This window comes from Phoca vitulina, unplaced genomic scaffold (assembly GCF_004348235.1).
Source record: "Phoca vitulina isolate PV1807 unplaced genomic scaffold, GSC_HSeal_1.0 scaffold125, whole genome shotgun sequence".
NCBI classification, from domain to species: domain Eukaryota; kingdom Metazoa; phylum Chordata; class Mammalia; order Carnivora; family Phocidae; genus Phoca; species Phoca vitulina.
In genome coordinates this window covers 400,591-408,856 of record NW_022589828.1, presented here as the reverse complement: position 1 = coordinate 408,856, position 8,266 = coordinate 400,591, and the positions used below count along the sequence as shown (strand labels likewise).

The 8,266-nt window shown below is 47.0% G+C and overlaps 2 non-coding genes across 2 annotated transcripts; one reads left to right on the top strand and one right to left on the bottom strand.

The window, feature by feature from the left end:
• Positions 1-639: 639 nt before the first annotated feature.
• On the top strand, positions 640-745 carry TRNAL-CAA. Its single transcript has 2 exons — positions 640-677; positions 700-745. It is a non-coding gene; the product is annotated as a tRNA-Leu (tRNA).
• Positions 746-4,421: 3,676 nt separating this feature from the next.
• Positions 4,422-4,527, bottom strand: TRNAL-CAA. The gene is made up of 2 exons: positions 4,490-4,527; positions 4,422-4,467 (listed from the first exon to the last, which is right to left on the bottom strand). It is a non-coding gene; the product is annotated as a tRNA-Leu (tRNA).
• Between the last annotated feature and the right edge of the window lie 3,739 nt (positions 4,528-8,266).

The window sequence follows — 8,266 nt, the reverse complement described above, 5'->3', positions numbered from 1 at the left end:
TAAACGGCCAGCCTTATGTTTCAGAAGAGCTGCTGCCCCCAGGGCGGCTGATGCAGAGCCTCCGAGGGCTCTAGAGAAAGGAGGGACAGGCCCACCCCGCAGCGCCCGGGCGACCCCGCGGGGCAGGGCACCGAGCCGGATCCCGAACCGTGTGCGGAAATGAAAGCTGACGCGTGGCTGCGGGCGGTGGCTTCACAGTCCGGGGCGGTTGACGACAGGACGAACGCCTCGAAATGCACTGAACGGGGCTCTCGATGAGGAGCGCCGGCGCCCGCGGCAGTGGGGAAGGCGTTTGTCGGCTGAGTCTCCGCGACCCTGGAGCAGCCTCCACCTGGGCTGCAGGATGCGGGTCCGAGTCACCGAGGTCACGGTGACCGGCATGCAGTCCAGGTCCCAGGTGGGGTCGCTGCGAGGACCGAGGCCCGGCTGCGGGGAGAGCCCAGGAGGGGCGCCCCCAGCCGCCGGCGCCCTGGGCTCCAGGCCCGCAGGAACGGCTCGGGTCTTCGCGTTTCTGCATCTGAGTTCGGAGCCCGCGCCTCGCCCGCCAGGCCCGGGAACGGTCGTTTTCCGCGATGCAGCGGGCGCGGAGCGCGGGGCCAGAAGCCCAGGGAGGAAGCTTCGAGACCGGGCCGCCGCGGTGTCAGGATGGCCGAGTGGTCTAAGGCGCCAGACTCAAGCACCTGCTTCCCGCGCTGGGGCTTCTGGTCTCCGCATGGAGGCGTGGGTTCGAATCCCACTTCTGACAACTCCGCTTTTGTTCCCCCTGCACACCCCGACTCTCCACGAAGGAAAAGCCCCTCACTGGAGAATGCTGGGATGTTCTCAGGAGCCGTATCCACGGTGGACCGGTCATCCGCACGTTGGGTCCTGGCTTTTCGCTGACACTGTTGAAAATGCTTAGGTCGGCAATAGCAGGGAAACGGCCATGCTGTTAAAATTTACTAAATCAATAGCTCCCTCTGAAATATTATCTCAGAATTATGTGATTTAGATGTCTTCTCTTTCATTTTTTGAAGTTAAAAAAATGCATCCTATGAAGTTCTACATAGGCTAAAATCTTGGTCTTAAAATTAAGATCTTAGATTTTTGCAGGTTGCTTTTAAATGAGTTTGTCTTCCTGTATTGTATAGCTTTTGAATTACTATTCAGCAGTGTCTCTCCTGGAGATGTACCTCTGTGAAATTCCAGCTCAGCTCCATGGCTGGTCTTACCTAGTATAGTCTTTGTAGCATATTTTTCTTTTTTCAAAATTGAGATATATTTGACACACAATATTGTACAACATAGTTCTGTCTGGTCACATAATTATCATTTCTTCTAGTGCTGAGAACAATTAAGATCTAGTCTCTTGACAAGTTTAGTGTTTATAGCACAATTTTGTTGTCCATAATCACTACAGTGTGTATTAGATTTCTAGGAAGTATGTATCTACTAGTTGCATATATGTACCCTAGAACAATATCTCTCTCATACCCCTCTCCCACCTCCTGGTATCCACCATTTACACTCTGCTTTCACAATCCTTTTTTAATTCCACCTATAAAATATATTATGTAGTACTTGTCTTTCTGACTTATCTCACTTCGCATAATATTCTCAGGGTCCATCCATGTTGATTCAAATGGCAGAATTTCCTCTTTTTTTCATGGCTAAATACTATTTTTAATATATATATATATATAGAGAGAATATAGATAAATCTATATTCTATACATAAATTGAAGGGTATATATAGTGATATATAATTTTATATATTTATATATAAATATACACATAAAATATATTATATATAATTTTATATCTATATCTATATATATATTTCTCGCATCTTTATCCATTCATGCATTGACAGACAAAGGTTACTTGGCTATTGTGAATAATACTGCAATAAACATGGGAGTGCATATGTCTCTTTGATACTCTGTTTTCATTTTCTTTGAATAAATACACAGAAGTGGGATTTCTGTGTCATTGATCATTCTATTTTTAATTTTTTGAGGAACCTCCATACTGTTTTCCAGAGTGGCTCCACAGTTAACACTCCCACCAACGGCGCATAAGGGCTCCCTTTTCTCCACATCTTCCCGAACACTTGTTATCACTTGTCTTCTTGATGATAGCTATTCTAACAGGTGTGAGATGATAATCTCATTGTGAGTTTGGTTTGCTTTTCCCTGACAGTTAGTGATGTTGAGCACCTTTTCATGTACCTGTTGTCCATTTGGATGTCTTCTTTGGGAAAAAAATGTCTATTTAGTTCCTCTGCTCATTTAAAAATCAGATTGATTGTTATGTTGTTATTAAGTTGTATGAATTCTTTACACATTTTGAATACTAACCCCTTATTCAATACGGCGGTTTGCAAAATATTTCTCTCATTCTGTAGGTTGTCTTTTTATTCTGTTAATTGTTTTGCTGTGCAGAAGAATAGCTTTTTTTCTAAAGAATAATATTAAATACTTTACAGAAGATCTATATGTTGGGGGAGAAGAAAGGGTTGGATACCAGGCATGACAGAGAAAAACAATGCATCAAAGTATAACTGGGAGTGACCTTTTATGGACTAATAACAAAAGTGAGTCATGGACAGCCAAGTGTGATTAATTTACTTCTTTGAATTCAAAGCCTCCCTTCCCCTTCCCAAGATGATTAAATTCCTTTTCTTACACTCTCCTTCTCACGTCTACAAATTTATAACCACCTACCACTCTTTCCTGCTTTACCTTTCCTCTGAAATGATGAAATTCTAAATTATTTTTCCCCGTATTCTCCATTTTTATCTTTTTCAATCATTGTTTTGAGTTGGGACTGTTTATTTTTCTGTTACTGATTTTACTTTCTGTGTTTCAAAGCATCCACAGTATATTTTTGGCTAGATAGGGAAACCTAAAAAAACTAAAATAAAATAAAAATCCTTTTGCAACATTTGCTTCCCTTTGTAAAGTACCCAACACCTGCTGAAGACAAGGAGTACAGGCCTCTGAGGCTCCCTCTAGCCAGGAAACTGTTATGGAGCTTGATAGAAATGTGGAAGCAGTGATCTGAGTATTTGCCCCGTTCCCCAATGTGTCATTTGATACTCAGCCTGCACGATGGCAACATAAGGTATGTTGATACTCTTTTAAAGGCAAAAGGCAAAACCAGAAAATGTATGTATTTACACGTATGGTATATCTTTCTCACTAATATAAAAACACAAAGGCTGCAAATCGATTCCAGCAGATGTATTATTGATTCTGTTTTGTTTCTTTCAGTTTCTCTCTGTGGGGAAAAGCAGTGAATTTCCCAGTAATTTTGTAACAGCACTCCAACCAGTCTTAAGGGTTAACTTGCTTCAAGCTTATGCGCTTCTTGCTTGCTGACCTAAGTTCCTTAAACTGTAGCAGAAATAACCTACTTTCCTTGAGATTTGCGGACCACTGGCCTTGAGGAGTGAAGGACCAGACTTTCCCAGAAGATAAGGCCTGGCTGCATTCGAAAATAGCCGGCTCAGAGTCCAGCAAGTCTGTTCAGGGTCATGTCCACATATGAGTAACCGCCTGGGCACCTGTTTCTCCTGCATGTAGCCCCCTCCCTTTCCCCATGCCTTCCCCTCCACAGCCTTCCAGCAACATCTGGACAGGGAAGATGGTCTTTGAGACATTAGTCCACCATCTTCCCAGGTTGCCGGCTTCCCTTTCCCATCGTCACTTGTCTCTGAGCACTGATTTTCCAGCTGCGAGCAGCCAACCTGAGCTGGGAACCAGTTCTCTGTCCGGTAACAACTTTCCCAGTGGAAAAGCCTAGGACGGATGTGTGGGAGCCTCTTCAGCTGAGCTACTACTCAAGAAAGCCTCGGTCTTCTCGTTCTCATGGTCAGGCAGGAGATTGGCCTTTACTTTCCCAATGGCAAGGCAGACAATGTAGCATCTTCCTCCCACAGACCACAGGATCTGGCTGCACGTCTCTCCCAGGAAAGGGAGGGCTTTCTGGTTACCTTGTATTTGTTTGTTTGTTTGTTTTGTTTGTTTTTAAGACGAGTTCCCAGGCTTCGTCAAGGTCACCAGGTTGGCAGAACAAGGCATGACCTTCTGATGGAAATCACTGCCGCCTTCTCCCCAGGAAGAGGGGGTCACTGGTGGCTCTGAGATGTTTAAATGCGCCCAACGGGCTGTGGAGACACGCAGGTTCTCTAATGGAGAATTTTCATCGGTCAGCTCCCTGGCTGGGGTGCGAGAGATGCCTTCCGACGTGCTGTAGGCCGGATGCTGCTGCCTGTGAAGAGGTCTGGTGGGGGGAGGGGAAGGACGAAGTAACGGAGGGTGCTGCCCTCGTGCGGGGAAATCGAGATGGGGCTGCGAGGACGGGGAGAGCGGGAAGAATGAGACTAGGACCTCAAGGTGAAAATGTTTGATGAGTCTGGCAAGAACGAAAAAGAGCCGTGTCAGAAGTGGGATTCGAACCCACGCCTCCATGCGGAGACCAGAAGTCCCAGTGCGGGAAGCAGGTGCTTGAGTCTGGCGCCTTAGACCACTCGGCCATCCTGACACGACACGCTGGATCTGTGCGAAGTAACAACTGTCAGTGATCAAAGGCCTCCCATCCAGGAAGGGAGCGGGGAGCTTCTTCTAGCAGGTGCTGGAGCGAACAAGCACTGGGCACGACCTGCAAAACCCAAAGCTGGCACCGGACGAGGCCTGCGGGGAAACAGCGAGTTGGCGACAGGATGAACGCAGCTCTGCAGTCCGGGCGCCCACAGCCCTCCGGAGGTCTTTCTCCCGCTGCCCCCCAACCCTGCTGGCCGAGACCTGCAGGACGGGCCTTAGACGTCAGAGCTGGGGATGCAGGTTTGATCCGCGCCGTGTGGGAACCACCGTCTAGGGGGCTCTCCCCGAGGTTCACAGACTCTCCCGCACGCTCCCTCACAGTACTTTATCTCAAAAAGTTTCATTAGTGGGGAGTGGGACTCTGAGGGGGCCTGAAATATCCTCCGAACACTGGTATTTTCAGCAACTTAACAATCGCCCGCCCACCTTGGGTCACGGCTCTGTCCAGATGCCCTTGACATCTCAGTCACGACTTCTTTCTCCTTCTCTCTTTTAAATTCTCAAAACATATTGGTGTCAGCAATCAGATGAAAAGCTAACAACTTGACTTTTAAACAAATATAATATGAACACAATGTCAAAGATTTCATATATCTCACCAATTAATGGGTAAACTGATAGAAATGCTTGAAAGAAGAGTATGAAGAACAGACAACACACAATCAGAAATGCTGAAATAAGTTGCTAAAATATGCAAAACTGGTTAATATCCTATAGGGCAATAAAACAATGTTTGGGGTTATCTCTTCTACTGGGCAAAATTGTATCTCAACTGAGCAAAATCTTTTGTGCTGATATAAGCAAGAATCACTTGCGTTATTGTCACTTTCTGTAAGTTAACTTCTACCATCATAGAGTTCTAGAAAAGCCTAGTGAATAGAAAGTCAGTTAAAGGTGCACGTTCTTATAAAATAAGATAATTCCCGGAGGGTCTGGCAGACAATGCCTAGCACTTCACTAAGGCAAGGACCCAATAATTTCTGTTGTCCATTTTTAAGTCTTTGACAATTTTTTTCTGACATATATGAAATCTTATATAAGCTGTTTAACTGCAAGCTAATCAGGAGAGTGTTAGTGGAGATGGAGACGTGTTTGATCAGGTCACTTAGTTCTGACTCTTAGTTTACCTATTTATAAAACTGGGGATATATGTATTTAATTGCAGTACTGTGGTCAGGTGGAACATTTTAAAATCTTTTATGCTTTCCTTAGTTTACATGCTTTTGAAGGGGAGCAGAATATGCCACTTAGGTTGTGCTACTTTGGCATTTGGACCCAACTGCCTAAAAGAATTTAGATAGAGGGCCTGGTCCAGGAAGAGAGCTATTAGCAGAGATAATTATAAAGTGTATGGGCCAGGTGTGGTAAGCTGGGGGGGACTAGCAGGGCCTGTTTGTTCAAAGTCCTCCCTGTGTCCCACTGTCTTTGCCTGGCATGACAAACATTTGCTCACCAAACATTTGCTTTTCCCATCTTCCTGTGAATTGTCTTCCTTCTCTTTGAAGCCCCAGACCCCCATCCCATTCTTTAGCTCAGGATGGCATATAAGTCAACTTGCCCTTGAGTCTCTTATCTTTGGGGCTCCCATAGATAAGAAATCAAATTTGTTTTTGTCCTATTGACCTGTTTTATGTCAATTTAAATAATAGACTAGCCAAAAGAACCTAGAAGGATAGAAAGAAAACTTTTCCTCCCCTACACTTTCTAATCGTCTTATGTTCCCCAGATTAATAAAAACAAATGTATTCTTCTTCTTTCTTCTTCCTTTGTTCTGAATCTTTTTTCTATCCCTCCCTCCTTGATTATTTAAAGTATCAGATGTATGTATTGTGAAGGGAATTCAAAATCAGCAGAGGCTCTAGAAGGCATGTGATACTTGTTTCTCAAGCCCAATACAATATGCAAGTCAATTGAAACACAAAATCTAGCAGACTAGAGATATAGCCATGGACATTAAAGACTCCACAATTTGATTGATGGAAGTAACTAACTCCATCCTGCTACGGTAGGCAGTTAGTTAGGTTCCAACAGGATGCGTGGAGACCAACAAAGAGGAAGTTAGAGGCTGGTCCTGGTAGCACTCCAAAACAAAACCACAAGAAGCCAGATTCCATCAGACAGGCCCAAGACAAAGAAGGCAGGTGGGAAACCCTGACCAAGTAAGGGTGAAAAGTCACAAAACCAAAAAAAAAAACCACCCCTCCCCCGTAATAAATATTCCATCCCCTAGGTCGGTGAAAGATGGTAACCCAAACCCTGAATGGGCAACTCTCCCTTGAGCTCACCTGCTTTCACAATCTCTCACTTTAATAAGCTTTCTACTTGCACCTCTCAACTGTTGTGTCTGGTCTGTCCTTGAATTCTTTCTCATGGCAAGACCAAGAGCCTCCCAGGGACATCATGGGGCTGGGCTGGGCAGAGGCGTCAGGGCCCGGGGTTCTCCCCAGTCCACCCAACAACACTTTCTGCCCTACCATTCCAACTGGAGACCCAACATGAAGAGAGGGAGTTAACCTTGCATGGACTTGACCTTGCAAATGGATACTATTCTACTATTCCAGCCACAGGAAGAGATGCTTTCCTCGTCCCCCCAACCTCAGCTCAGCCAATAAGCCACCATACTTCAACTCCCAGTTTATCCCAATGGACTTTTCATTTGTAACTGTCTTCCCAACTTACCCTTTTTCTCCTTATAAGAGCGTATTTCTCCTCTGTTCTCTGGATTTGCCTATGGTTTTGTCATAGCCTGTTTGTTCCAGACTGAAATTCTCTTTTATTCCCAAATAAACCCATCTTTTGCTGGTAAAATAATTGGCAGTTTTTGTTTTTAAGGTTAACAGGCTAATTCAATACTGAGATAATAAATATCTTTATGATTTAAAGGCCTTTAAAAATAATTGTTCAAAATTTAATTTGTGTGTCACTACTCAAACCGTATTCAGAACCTCGAGGGAGAGATAACAGCGTGGTCCCTCCGGTGATGGAATGTCCCCAGCGGCTCGTCTAGCAGTTCCAAGCCGGGGCTGAACTGTGACTGCACCACGGGCCTTCTACACTAGATCTTTAAGTTTCTGAATAGCAATTGAAAGACAATTTTGAAGCTAAAGATGAGGCAGTGAGGAGTGAGCGATAGAAATGAGATTTATGGGGCACCTGGGTGGCTCAGTGGTTAAGTGTCTGTCTTCGTCTCAGGTCATGATCCTGGGGTCTTCCCACCACACCGCGTCCTCCCCCCTTCTCCCCCTCCGCGGGGACAGTGACCAGCCGCGGGGAGTCCCGCCCCCGCCCGCCCCTCCCTCTGTCCTGCCCTCGCCCCGCCCTCACCCCGCCTCTCCGCTCGGTCCTCGCCCCGCCCCCGCCTCCCCGCCCCCTGTCCTACCCTCGCCCCGCCCCCTCTCCTGCATGCCCCTCCCCCTGTCCTGCCCTCGCCCCGCCCCTACCCCCGCCCCCGCTTGCCCCTTCCTCTGCCCTGCCCTCGCCCCGCCCTCACCCCGCCACTCCGCTCGGTCCTCGCCCCGCCCCCGCCTGCCCCACCCTCTGTCCGGCCCTCGCCCCGCCCCCTCTCCTGCATGCCCCTCCCTCTGCCCTGCCCTCGCCCCGCCCTCGCCCCGCCTCTCCGCTCGTTCCTCGCCCCGCTCCCGCCGCCCCCATCTGTCCTGCCCTCGCCCCGCCCCCTCCCC